This window comes from Typopeltis vanoorti, chromosome 19, assembly GCF_054136105.1.
Source record: "Typopeltis vanoorti isolate ZY-2024b chromosome 19, IOZ_Tvanoo_1.0, whole genome shotgun sequence".
Lineage (NCBI taxonomy): Eukaryota > Metazoa > Arthropoda > Arachnida > Uropygi > Thelyphonidae > Typopeltis > Typopeltis vanoorti.
Genome location: NC_143567.1, coordinates 19,645,746 through 19,659,008, shown reverse-complemented (window position 1 = coordinate 19,659,008; position 13,263 = coordinate 19,645,746).

Here is a 13,263-nt window from a genome sequence, read left to right as displayed (position 1 = left end):
GTGAAATTAAAATAAACATATGTTTGTAATCGGCAAGCTTGACTGATGGATTTAAGAGCGTTTTTCATCTACCACAACTTATTTTTGTTTTAATGGTTAGAGAAGAGGGATGTTCGTATTTTGTATTGAATTTACTGCAGTGTAAAAAAAATGCGGCGTAAGTTTTGAACTTTGCAGAATTTAAGAGGTTGTGTGACATTCTGAACTCCTTTCTCTGGAAAGGTGTTCAGAGAATTTATCAGGCTGTATGACCTTTTCTAAGATGTCGTGTTATTTCATGGCACTTCACGCACAAAAGGTTATAGGTCGGAAACACGGAATAAATACTGTACGTTGATATTTGTCACGAACAACGGAAGGCAGTAATCCTACTGTATAACAAAGCCGTACGTTGTTCCTTGTTTTTGGGAATAGGAGAGAAATTGTGGACATTAGTAAGTAACAGCGACAGACAATGTATTAGTAGGGATCGATTGGAAGCAAAAGCATATTTGTCTTCGAACGATTTTTGATCTCGTAAAGCAGACAAACCGTCCACAGAACACACTGGTTTTGGCCTCGGTTGTTATGACAACAATCACAGACGATATGAGAGAGTAGAGTGAATCAAGATGGCGACATGAATATTACACCTCCAATATCACGTGCGAGCTTAATTGTTAGAATGGTTTATTATATCGATCTCGTGCATGAGCGATAGAAGAACCTACAGCACGGTGTGATGAATGTAGGTGACAGTTGAGAAAGAAGAAATTGACGAGAGTTCCAGTTGTTGGGGGAGAACTTTAGGGGGAGATGGCTCTTCTATAGGAATATACTTCGCGTGTCACATGCCCATATTTTAGGTGATAGTCGCTAAGATGCGACTTTGAATGTAAATATTCACCAGCTATGATGAAACTTGCAACTCCAATATCTAAACTTTGTCTTCTAATCATGATGTAATAGTACCATCCATAAACAAGTATGGAAGTAGCAGAAAATCACAAACTGGTTTGTTTTTGTAATATCATTCGTGTATAATGATAAGAGTTGAACTGCTAGATGCGTACGGATGGACAAAACTAACAGATGATATTACTGTGGGACACACGTTCCAAATTAAATGTTCTTAAAACCAGACGAAATTTTGTTTTCATTTCAGTACCTCAAGGATTTTAGTTTCACTTCGAAACTGTGATAGCATTCAGTATTTTGACCTCCCTGTAACACTATTCAAAGTTCAAACAGCGCACACAATTCGTGACACATTTTTACTACCTTTCTGAACATTCCTTATAGTTCACTGAATACTCGCTAGATGGCAGTAGGTGTCGTGCTACCTTGGCCGTTCCTACAGTAGCGAACGATGATAGTAACGTAACAAAGGAGATCACACCACATAACTCCTTTGGAGAGGTTTCAAAAAAAGGAATTCGATTAAGATACGATGGAGACTCAACTTGGCGTCTTTAACTCGCCACACGGAGTTCGTCGCTCGTTGCATTGTCCAGCCGTTCCAAGTTTTCGTTGCCAATCGCTAACCTGCGGGGAAGTCAGTGTATTTGATAGTGATACGATAACTACACCCACAAGCACGGAGGGGTACGTGAAAGGGATCTCAAATCCAGATGCGGAAGAAGTTGATGTGAGATTGAAGGCGAAGAACCACAAAGCAATCCGAGTGGATGAAAGCAGAGTTCAAGCTGTTGTGATTGCTCCCTCTGTAAACATCAAATGAACAAGTTGAAAACAGCCGCCATCAAAGAATTGCCAATGTTGTAATAAATTACCCTCTTTAGTTGAGTATTAAAATGAAATGTGGTACAAATGCGCCAAAATTATTACTTAAATGCAATGATTGGTTTGGACCGAAGAACGGTCATTGCAATATGGATAAAATGGACAATCAATAAAGTGATCGCGAGAGAAATAGACAAGCTCATCTGATTGGTTCAAGCAAGTCACGTGACCTTCATTTCATTGTTGCTGGTGACGGTTGATCCAAAATATCCCGGACGATTTGTTTGCTCTCAATAAAAACACATTCAATGTATTGTCTTCCATGTACTATACTCCTGTTACTAATCTTTTCATGGGTTAATTCATTTCTTTGGTATCTGGAAGTCAGCTGAATACTCTGTGAAAACGGTAATGTCAAGCTGACGATAAAAGACTGAAGGATGAAGTTTCAGGTAATGAACAAGATTGTCGGGATGGGATAGCAGAGGAGTGCACCCTACTTTGTAATTCAATGATTCTAGCAATGGGAAGAGAGTTATTGAAGAGAGAAAGAATAAAAGTGAGAGAGTGGAAAAGAGTGGTGTTGAACCTGTTGACTAGCTTGTGATTTTCAAGGTGTTGAAGAGGATGATTAGGGTAAGGATAGATTGAGGAAAATATAAATCTCTACTGAAGGCAAAATAGATTAAGGATCTTAAGTTTCCGAATGGTGACGATACTGGACAGAAGAGATGCATGCAGTGAGTTTTCTGGATTTAGTGAAATTACACGTTTCGGCCACTGAATTAGAAACTTTTATTTATTAGGGTGGTTTCTGTATAGGAAGGAAACTGCCACCACCGATGCTCTTCAATTCCCTGGCATAGTTCGGTGAGATGTGGCTAGGGAACAACCTACATTAAATGCTTCAGTCAATCGACAACGATATCGTTCCTGACAGTTCCTCGTAGGACCACAGTTGCTCCTTTCAGACAAGCACTGTGGGTTATTTTTCCACTGATTAAACACCCGGAACATCTAACCTTTGAAGAAATCAGTCAGTTCTGCTGTTTTAAAAATCATGCAACTACAATAAGCCGTATATCGAACTCCGAAAGATCCTTAGTTTTTCCCCAGCGTGAGCAACAATGTCGACGATTACTGACCAGCAGCATTCTTAAATAGTCGCCTAGAACACGCGGTGATGCACGTGACCAAGTATTCTGCATCTACGCTTAGCGTAGATGCAGAATCTGATTCAGTGGTCGGTATGCGTATTTGTTAAAATAATTCAATGATACGCGTATTTGAATATTGAGAGGATGGAATGGACAGTAAGTTGCTGTCTGGGGAGGAGGGGTTGGCCAGTAGAGGGATGATTCTCTGGAAGGAGAACGGTGACAAACGTGGTCAAAGTTTAGTTCAGTCAAGCAGCAGCCGTTATTTGTGGTGATGTTCCGCGTTTGAATGGTGGGGAGAAATCAGATGCTGGAAAATGATAGCAAAGAAATGTTAACGTGGCGTCATTACGAAATTGAAATATTCTGGTTTAATGGCTAAGATCATACCCTCAGTGGATCAATCTGGACTACTGAGGTAATAAGAATATACTGAAGTGGAACCATGAATAAGTTACTGAGAATGTATTAGGAATGTAGAACGTCGAGGATAAAGATTGCTTCAGGTGGGGGTGGAAAGAGAGGTTTGCCAAACAGGAGGAGGAAAGGAGATCTGATTAAGATTTCTAAGATGGTAAGAGGAACTTATCAAACAGAACTATTGTTAATGTAGTAAGTGATGGGAAAACATCTTTCTGGAAGCTGGATGGTTTTAGAAGCTTTGCAAGCAATGGAACGAGAGGCTTCATTCTTTGCTAGGAAGACAATAGGTGAATGGAATACACTGCCTGAATGGGTTGTTCGGTGAGGGTTGTTTCAGCAATGCGAAGCAACTATGGTTATGAGATCAATATATTCTGCATGTTAATTGGGGATGTTTTTTTGGCCGGTTTTGTACTTTTTTTTTTCAAGATGGAAAAACCCACGTTTCCATCAAACTCTACCCCACCGTATGCAGCCATCTACCTCACCATCTGAAAAACTCTTAAGCCTTAGATCCTGAAGTTATTCGCTTTCCCCTTCTTTGAAGTTGGTGCTCAGAGCAAATATGTTGGCCGATGTTTCTTCTGTTGTTTTAGGATTCACGATTGACATTAGCTCCCCCTGAAACATTCATTCACCCCCGATTTCACCGCTGAATGACCTGTCTTACAGGAAAATGTAGGAATTGCAGACGCCATTACCACTAGGAAAAAGTCAAAGCATGATTGGATTGAAAAAACAAAACAAAAAAAAATGGAACGTTCGAAATTGGGACAGTGGCTTCGTCTTGCTAAAACCAATTTTTCAAATGTTGCTTAGAATACCCGTAAAAATTGGTGGAAAAAAATCAAAAACGTTGTTCGCATTTTAAACACCGTGACTTATGGTCCACCTTGTATTTCTTATTCATTTCCTATGAATGCGATAAAAATTAGACAACTTTTGGCCAAAAAAAAAAAAAAGAAAAAAAGAAATTTGTGAAGAACTTACACAAATCAGAATACTGTAATTAATATACAAATACCTGAACATTTTTGTGAACCAAAACTTAATCACCAGAAAAGGAGAATAATTCAGGCAGCTTTTTTCCACATCGTTAAAAAAAAAAAAAAAAAAAAAAAAGACAGCATTACTTTATTATTTATACAGAAATTGGAATAAATATAACTGGATGAATTAACGGAATGCATAGTTCACACAATGTCCACTAGATGGCACCAGATGCTAAGTCACTTTGGGATCTTCATATGAAAATGGTTTTAAAGAATGGAGAGACATAATCAGTAACACAGTGGCGTAGCTAGGGGAGTGCGGAGGGAGAAGTGCGCTCCGGGTGACACTTTGAACCTTTTTTGAACTTTTGCAGTTAATTCTAAAATACAGTCTCGAGAACTCATTTCCAACTATTTTAATACTACTGCAAATTTTCCTCACTATTTCTGTAAGTGTTGCTAGTTGTGAGACGAGTTTTTCTAAATAAAATTGATTAAGAATTACCTACATTACTATGAAATAGACTTCGCCAATGTCATCGACGATTTTGCTAACAGAAAAGCGAGAAAAATAACATTTTAGAATGTTGAAATTAAAGTTTTACTTATAAAGCAAACAGAGTGTTTTAATTTATTTCCCTAGACGTCGTTTTGACATTTTGTAGTATTTTTGGTGTGAGTGGGGCGGTAAAAGCTCCAGCTACACCACTGCAGCAACGCGCTACATAACCTAATCCTATATCTTGTTGTTCTTCGAGGCACTTCCAGAGGCGATTGGTGGTTCAAATTAATGGATCGTTTCTTTCTACTTAAATCAATACTGCCCCCTCGTGTAGTATCCGCCTAATTAACGTGTTAACTAGTTTAACCGAGTGAACTGGACAGGCGTCCACTCACACATAGCCGGTCGGCACAGAAGGTCTTCATTCGGTATCTTGGGTTGTTTTAGGGTTGCGTGTTCCATCAGTGATCTTAGTAGGGCAAGTGGAAAAGCGATAGTTCTGCCCCTGCCTAATTCCCTTAATGTATACAGTTCACTTTTAATGATATTAACCTAACCTAGTTAGTCGGTTGAATAGCTTCTTCTTTGTTTGCCATTCTCTACGATGAGTGCTTTAGATAGCATAAAAATTGTTCACAGTGTCCATGAGAAAGAAGATGTATGGACAATAGCATTACTGGCACTGCTTTGTAATAGCGCAATGTTTTATTGAATATTTTTGTTTGATACAAAAATGATTAAGAACAACAAAATTCTGAGGGAGGGGGTGCCCGCGCGCACACACAGTGCGGACAACTAAAGACAGGTATTATGAGTATCGGACCTGGGCTATGTGGGAAGAGAGAATGATCACAGTTATAATTGGACAACTTAGGGACCGAATGCGTAGGTGTCCCAAAATTAACCAGACATCTGGGGTTACTACAGAAGTCAATGCTCACCAAAAACATCTAAAAATAATTATCTGTTCACTCATATGAACAGGCAATGATGAAGTGTTGTTATTCTCATTTGGTGATCGTATCACCTGACTGACTTACTTGAATCAATAAATGAAATACTGCGTATCCATCTACCAACGTCTTATAGACAGATCCTGGTTTTCCCTTTCAGTCGTTGCCGACCGTAGGCGACTTTGTGAGCATTGCCCACAAAGTATTCCTGGTGTGATTTTTATAGGGTTGTTCACCATTGCTTTCCCCAATCCCCTAATTTTGTCCTGGCTAGGGACCGGCATATGGTTTGGACGTATTCATGACTAATCCGTGAATACGTCCTGAATACGGAACAGTCAAAACTGTCACGGGACAGGTTTGACTGTTCCGGGAACGAAAAACCCGAGTTTCCGGGTGAAAAAAAATCCTACCTTTTAGTTGAAAGAGACCAGATAAAGGTTCCTTACGTCACTGACGGGAATCGAACCCAAGTCTTTCCGACCAAAGGGCTTCGTCCATACTAACTGAGCTACGGAAGCTCTTGTAGGTAGATGGATACCCAAATTTCTGATACTCCTCTCCCAATAGTATTGGTCGCTTTTTAACGCTTGTCCTTCCAGATACACTGTGGAGATCATCTTTCCTCCCGGTAACCCAGATCACAATTTTGTGCAAGTTTTCACTTCACAGAATGCCCTCCTCCTTGTCCATTACCACTGCATAAGTCTCAAGTGGGATGACCTCTGGAACTTGTGCTCTTCCTTTCAGCGGTTTGACAATTGCTTTCGTTCTTCTGACCCAAACAACTGCTGTAATGGAGTCACGGAAATGTTCTTACTGTCATGAAGGTCTTCATTCCCGAAATTCTCTTTGCAGATCTTGGTAGAACACTAAATATATCAAACCATTGGGGGGGGGGGGGGGAACGCTGCTTATCGCGCGTAGCTTGCATCTAGAATCCCAGCTTCTTATTCAGTCTATGCTTAAGCACTCGAGAAATGTGAAACAGACATCAATAAATCTAAATCTGATTTCTTTCTTCTCCAGATGGCGTCACTGTTACAGCACCCAAAGATAAAGCTGACCACCGAACTTAACAATTTTCCTCCAACTCCTGTAATAACGTAAGTCGTCTGTGACTTTTCGGCAAAAAACACATCAGAAGAACACTAAACAATTCGGATACTAAGAAGTCTTCTAGTCCTGGTGGCATCTCTCCAGTTGTACACAAACCTTGCGCTCCAGAGCTAATACCTGTCTCGTATCTCCTCGACAATGGTCTATACGTGGCTGGCGCTTATCTGAACGCCTAAAAGCAATCATATATCCAACTGTTCCAAAAAAAAAAAGGACATAGAAATTCTGCCATCAAATTACCGACCCATCTCCATCACTTCAATCCTCTTTTGACTGTGTGCAGCATCGAGGCCTCTTTAGGTTCCCCTACCACCCTCTGTAAGTGGGTAGGCAGCTTTCTCTCTGGTCGACTTAGTGGAGTGATGGACGGGTCCTCTTCTCCCGGCTTCGTCACCGACCCTCTTTCTCATATACAAAAATAACCTCTCAATCGCCATTAATTCAATCCACAGCTTGGGTGATGATAATACAATCTTTTGATCCTAGTCATTTGACAATCCAGTGCTGAGACATCACGAGCTTCACGATCATCTACAACCAGTACCTTAAACATTGATCTCAATACCATCCTTCAATGGGACGAGGATATCTCCGTCACCTTCAATGCGACCAACCCACAGTCCTGCATTTTCTTTCGCAAAGGGGCAGTTTCTTTTACACATTAACTCGCAAATCGCTAGACAGAATCGTCTCTATGCTTGGGCTAACATTTATCTTCTGTCTCTCCTGTCATAACACATCACACCGGTAGCGTCCTCAGCTTCCAAAAATTTGGATATTCTCTTTTACTCAATATGCTACAGCTCCGAACAAATTAATTTGAAGAAGCCAAATTTTCGTCAAGTTTCTGGTTTGGGTTTCGGTTTAGGTTTTAATTCACTATTTTGGTTGAGTGCTGCATGTTTTAATTGTCTCTACGATGTTTATTAATAGTTTTTTGCGTTTTTTATAGTGTAAACAAGTTGACATTTGTAAAGTTTTATTCATTTTATGGAGCTATAAAATGGATACATCCCCAAGAAACCGTTCAAAAATAGGTACTCTTTCTCAGCACACATCCATGGATCAAAGACAGATTGTCAATGAGTGCGGTGTTGGTTTGGGTACTGTTAATGCGATCTTAAAGAGGTTTAGGGAAACAGGTACCCTTTCTCCCGATAGAAAAAGAAAATGTGGACGAAAAAGGAAAACTACGCTTACCCAATATCGTTTACTTGTTTGGAAAAGCAAAATGAATCCAAGATTGTCTGCTGTAGAATTAGAGACTTAGCAGCTAGCGGGATCAATGTTTTTGACATGGCATTCCGCCGAATATTGTTAGAAGCAGGGAGGACTGCCCGCAGACCAAAAAAGAAACAACTGTTGAAGAAAGCTCTGCAGAAAAAGAGGCATCAGTGGGCAAAAGTGTACAAAGATGGGACTATTGAGAAGTGGGAGAAGGTCGTATTCTCAGATGAGAGACAAACGTTTCGTCCAAAGAGAACGAGTACCCATGTTCGCAAATCAACGGGAGAAGACTTCTCTCGCCTACCTTTAAGTTCGTAAACACCCAACTAAAAACAAAAATGTTCTGGGTTGTTTTACACATGATGGTTCAGCATCACTTGTGTCTGTTGACGTTTTGATGAAAAGTGACCAATACGTTAAAATATTGGAGAAAATGGTGGTCCCACAGATCCAGAAAGACAAAGAACCCATTTTCCAACAGGACCTCGCTCCATGGCACTCTTCAAAAAAAAAAAAAAAAAGTGTTCCTCAAAAATCCCAACATCCGATTGTGTCAGTGGCCAGGTAACTCTCCTGACATTAACCCAATAGAACATTTGTGGGCCATAGTGAAAAAGAGACTTGGAAATTTCAATTGCGATACAAAGGATAACTTAATCCGTTATAGAGAGATGGTTTCGAGATGCAGAAAAAGAAAAATATGTTCTACGTTGGTGGAGTCCATGTGTAAGCGAATTAATGAACTTATTAGGAACAGAGGGGGCACATAAATTATTAGGTAAAGTTGGGGTTTAAATTTTGTACTTATTTGCTTGCGAACTGAACATTTTTCTTTAAAATGTGTGTTCAGATTAATTTGTTCGCTGCCGTATGTTTATGCACCCAACTTGTAAATATACAAATCTCAAATCTTCCCATCCTTAGAATACTGCTGACACGTTTGAAGCCATGGACCTAAATGCTTCCCAGGAAAGTAATTCGGCTTCTAACCTCATTGGCTCGTTCTTCAAATAACTACCGACTGACTCTAAAATTTGAAAGAAAAGTAGTGCCTGCTGACTTCACTAGTTCACTTTTCAACTGACAGCAGATTCTTCCTCCAAACTTTGTCTACAAAGCGGAAGCTATCCACTTTGCCAAGTTTAATTTCAGATCTTATATTTTGCCAGTAACTTAATCGCGGGGGATAAATGAGTGTATCTAATGTTACTGTTCCGTTTATTAATTGTTATGATATATTTGCATGAATCAAAGAATGCATGATGGATGTAGAACTTATATAATACTAAAGAAACTTAGCAGCGTTTGCTTTACTAGCTTGAGACGTTTATAATTATATTAGCTTTGATTTTCTCCATATTTCACCTACATTCTCATTCTTGCTGTCTTCATACTTTGTCCTAATCGCAAGGACTCCTTTTTCCTCTACACTAAGTCTACGGTAGAATAACGGGCAATTAATTTTCGTCTGTTTTGAACCTTCTGACGTGTTAATCTTGTCAGGTATCACGCGAGCATAGCAGTACAGTACTTGCTGCTAATCTCAGAATAGTTGGCACATCGTGATTGAACCCTTAACCTCTTGTCAGTACGGAAAGTGACAAGTACAACAACCACCTACGTCAGTAGTCTATTTTAATAACAGGTCCCGAACTAATAACACACCTCAAAACTACGAAACCCTTCTATTTCTGACTGTAATCTGGTTTGTGCAGGTAGATATTGCTGTTGTACGAAGGTAAACGCGCAGCTTGAGCCAATGACTCCATTTTAAGATGTCTATGATGTTATCGTTTTAAGGAGAAGAAAAAAAAAAAAAAAAGAGGTCATTTGAAGGTCATGAAATTCTGGTTGAAGGTCATTCTAGAAGAAAAAAAAATCAGATTGAAGGTCATTCTAGAGGTCAATGAAATTCAGGTTGAAGGTCATTTAGAGGTCAATAAAATGCCAGTTGAAAATAAAAACAAGCCAGATAGTTCGATTTATATTTTGAATTCGGTATTATTTCTGAATTCATGTGAACGGAGGTTCGTATGCTACTTAACCTGTTTTAGTTTACTTTTCTAATTGTTTCCCTGGTTTGAGTTTTTTGTGATATGGTTTACTTACGTAGCTTAGAAAATCCGCTGTTTTCCTGTCGGCGAACTCCGTATAATCGCCACACTGTTTTCGTGTATCGCTTGATAGACATCTCGTGGTAAAGAACCGTGTCTAATTATATGCAAATGAGCTCATATTTTATGCACAGCTTTCAACAGTATGTATCGCCAAATCCAACACACGTGCATTTTGATGAAGCTATTATCTTGCATCTCTTGCTTTAGACGGACGTTTTCTGTGATGGGGGGAGGAAGGGGATCGGCAGAGAAGTAATGGGCTCTTTTAAAGCTCGAAATAATCAACGATCTCGTTGTAACGGGGTCCAAGTTTCTGCCTTTGTGAATCGCCTATTCTGAAGAAGAAATCTTATCACTTTAAGATGGGTATCTTGTCTGCGTGAAAGAAAATGGAGGATATCGGAGCACTTAGAAATGACCTCTAGACAACCTCCAAAGGGTAACTGACGTAGAGTCACGTCGAGATTAATGTAAACTGAATTAATGTAAAATTAATTTTTTAAAAAAATGTAAACCTTTTTTTCAAATATATTTTTCATCAAAAATTATAAAGACCTCCGATTGAGAACCATTGAAACACCGTTTAAGATCCATTGTCTTCAATGACCTTGAAAAGGTACCTTTCATTGACCTTTAGGCAGATGTGACCTCCGACCAATGAATGTCATTCCCCTTTACATGACCTCGAATATTTTTTCAACTTAAAATATAATTTGCTTATCCTCCGTGTTACTTCTTATTTCAATACACTCAGCAATGATTAGTTCGTTCACATTATTTCCAGGTCACTCTAACTCATCGATAATCACGCCTCTTTTAAAGTCTCTGCTTGGGAAAATAAACAACCAACCAATACCGTTTTAATGATAGCCTCATAAGGTTTGTGTTATTGACTGTTTACAGTGCGTTTGAGTTCGTCTTTGTTGCCTTCACCTTGGGGGTAGTTCTTCCTCCGTACAGCTGTCGCATCCAAGAGATACAGCACACCAATTTTCACGCACGGGGGAGTGTTTGTTCACGGTCGAGTTTTGTTTACCGTGACCTTTAACTCCACCTCCGTCCACGTAAGTGCTATTATTACGGAGCAGTTGGAGAGAAACAAATCAAGTGCGCCGAGAGCCTTTATCTTTATTATTCAACCGATTTCTTGTTTCCTCCATGAACCAGCTTTACCAGAAGAGGTCTTTGCTTAGCTAATTTCTTTCTGTCTCTCTCTCTCTCTCTCTGTGTGTGTGTGTGTGTGTGTGTTCGTTCTTTATTTCGGGAAACGCTGACCCATTTTGATAACAGTCAATGATAAATATATATTTTTTCCATATTTTTCCAACATTATACAGATAAAACTGCTAAAAAGAGAAGTCTACGGAGCCGATTTTCATTACCCACCCACACCGCGATATTTGCATATGACCAGTATCTGAAATTGTGTTTTCTTATTCACGCTGTCCTACTTTTTTGTTCCGATGCTCAAAGACAGTCTGCTTTTTCTCTTTCCACTATTCATTTGTGATTCTGGCAATAGTCCTGTTTCTATGGCAACCGACTGTGGTAATCGACAATAATAATAGTTTCGTTAGCCATATTGTTGCTTCTAGTGCCGTCTATTGTCATTTAATGTTATTATTTTGCTAAGCCAATTACTAATGATTGTCATACGCCCGAGATAATTAATCAGCATTTCGATTGTTCACTAGAGGTCGCTAATTGCTCTCTTTAAGGCAGACATAATTTAATCTTCGTGCTAATTCACAGAAGAATGGTTGGATGGACACGCTTCAAAACACATTGAGTTGTAATTCCTTCCTGAGAACAATTTTCACTGACATTAAGACCTAATTAAAAGTACTGTGAAGTTAATCATGTTCTAGTACTATATTAAATCGCTCTTTTTTTTTTTTTATTCTCCATTCCTGGCATTGTTCGTAGCAGTGGTGATCAATGAAAACCCTACTTCCCCGAAATAAAGTATTTCCTGGATATTCCTCTGTCTTCATGATGGACATCGCAATGAAATCTTCAGCGACGTCTGGATGATTGCCAAGTAAACATTTCAATGAACTCAGTATGGTTTCTAAACAACCTCTGAGATGGAGCTGAAACTACCCTTGCATTACTTCTATTGAGAAGCCTGAACAGCAGCTGCAGCGTCCTCTACATCAGTACTCCCCAAACTTATGGATGTAAAAGCCCCCTTTGGAAAAAAATTAACATAGTTCACGATCCCCCATCGGAAATTTTAGTCTTAAAACATTTAAAATTTGTTTTCATTATTTCATGGCCCCCAAGGGGGCCTCGGCCCACAGTTTGGGAAGCGCTGCTCTACATGACATCGAAGTAGAAGCTTCAGTTATCTCTGCATGACTGCTAAATATAGAACTTCGCCTGTGCATGACTTGTGAATAGTGCCTACAATGTTCCTCTATATAACTCCTGAACAGAAGCTACGATGTTCTCCAAATGACTTGTAAATAGGAACTAATGTCCTGTAAATAACTCCTAACTATACATACCGGCCCCTGAATAAATTTTTATTTAATACCGCGTTGGACCTCTTTTAGCGACTGTGAATGCCAATCTTCAATTTCCCGCGCACAGTTGGGTGAGATCTTGGTGGGCAACAGTCTTCATTAAATGCGTCGGTCAATTGCTGCCCACAGTACAAGACTTGACAAACGAAAGCGATTTCGCTCCCGACAGACTGTCTTAGGACCACAGTTACGCCTCTTGCACAAGCAGGACTGATTAAACACCCGGGATACTTCACCTTTCGAGAAACTAGTCAGCTGTGCTGTTTTCAAAATCGTGTCTCCAGCCAGACGGGCGGGCACCCACAATAACCCTTTATGGAACTCCGAAAGATTCTTCGTTTTTCCCATCTTTATTAACGCTATTGAAGATCACTGACCAACCAGCATCGTTCTTAAATACTTGCCTACGACACGTGGTAACAAGTATTTTGCATATTCGCTGATGTACGTCAATGTCGCTTATTTACATAAGCGACATTGACGTACATCTGCATGAAGTTTCGAATTCAGTTATGTGTAGAAA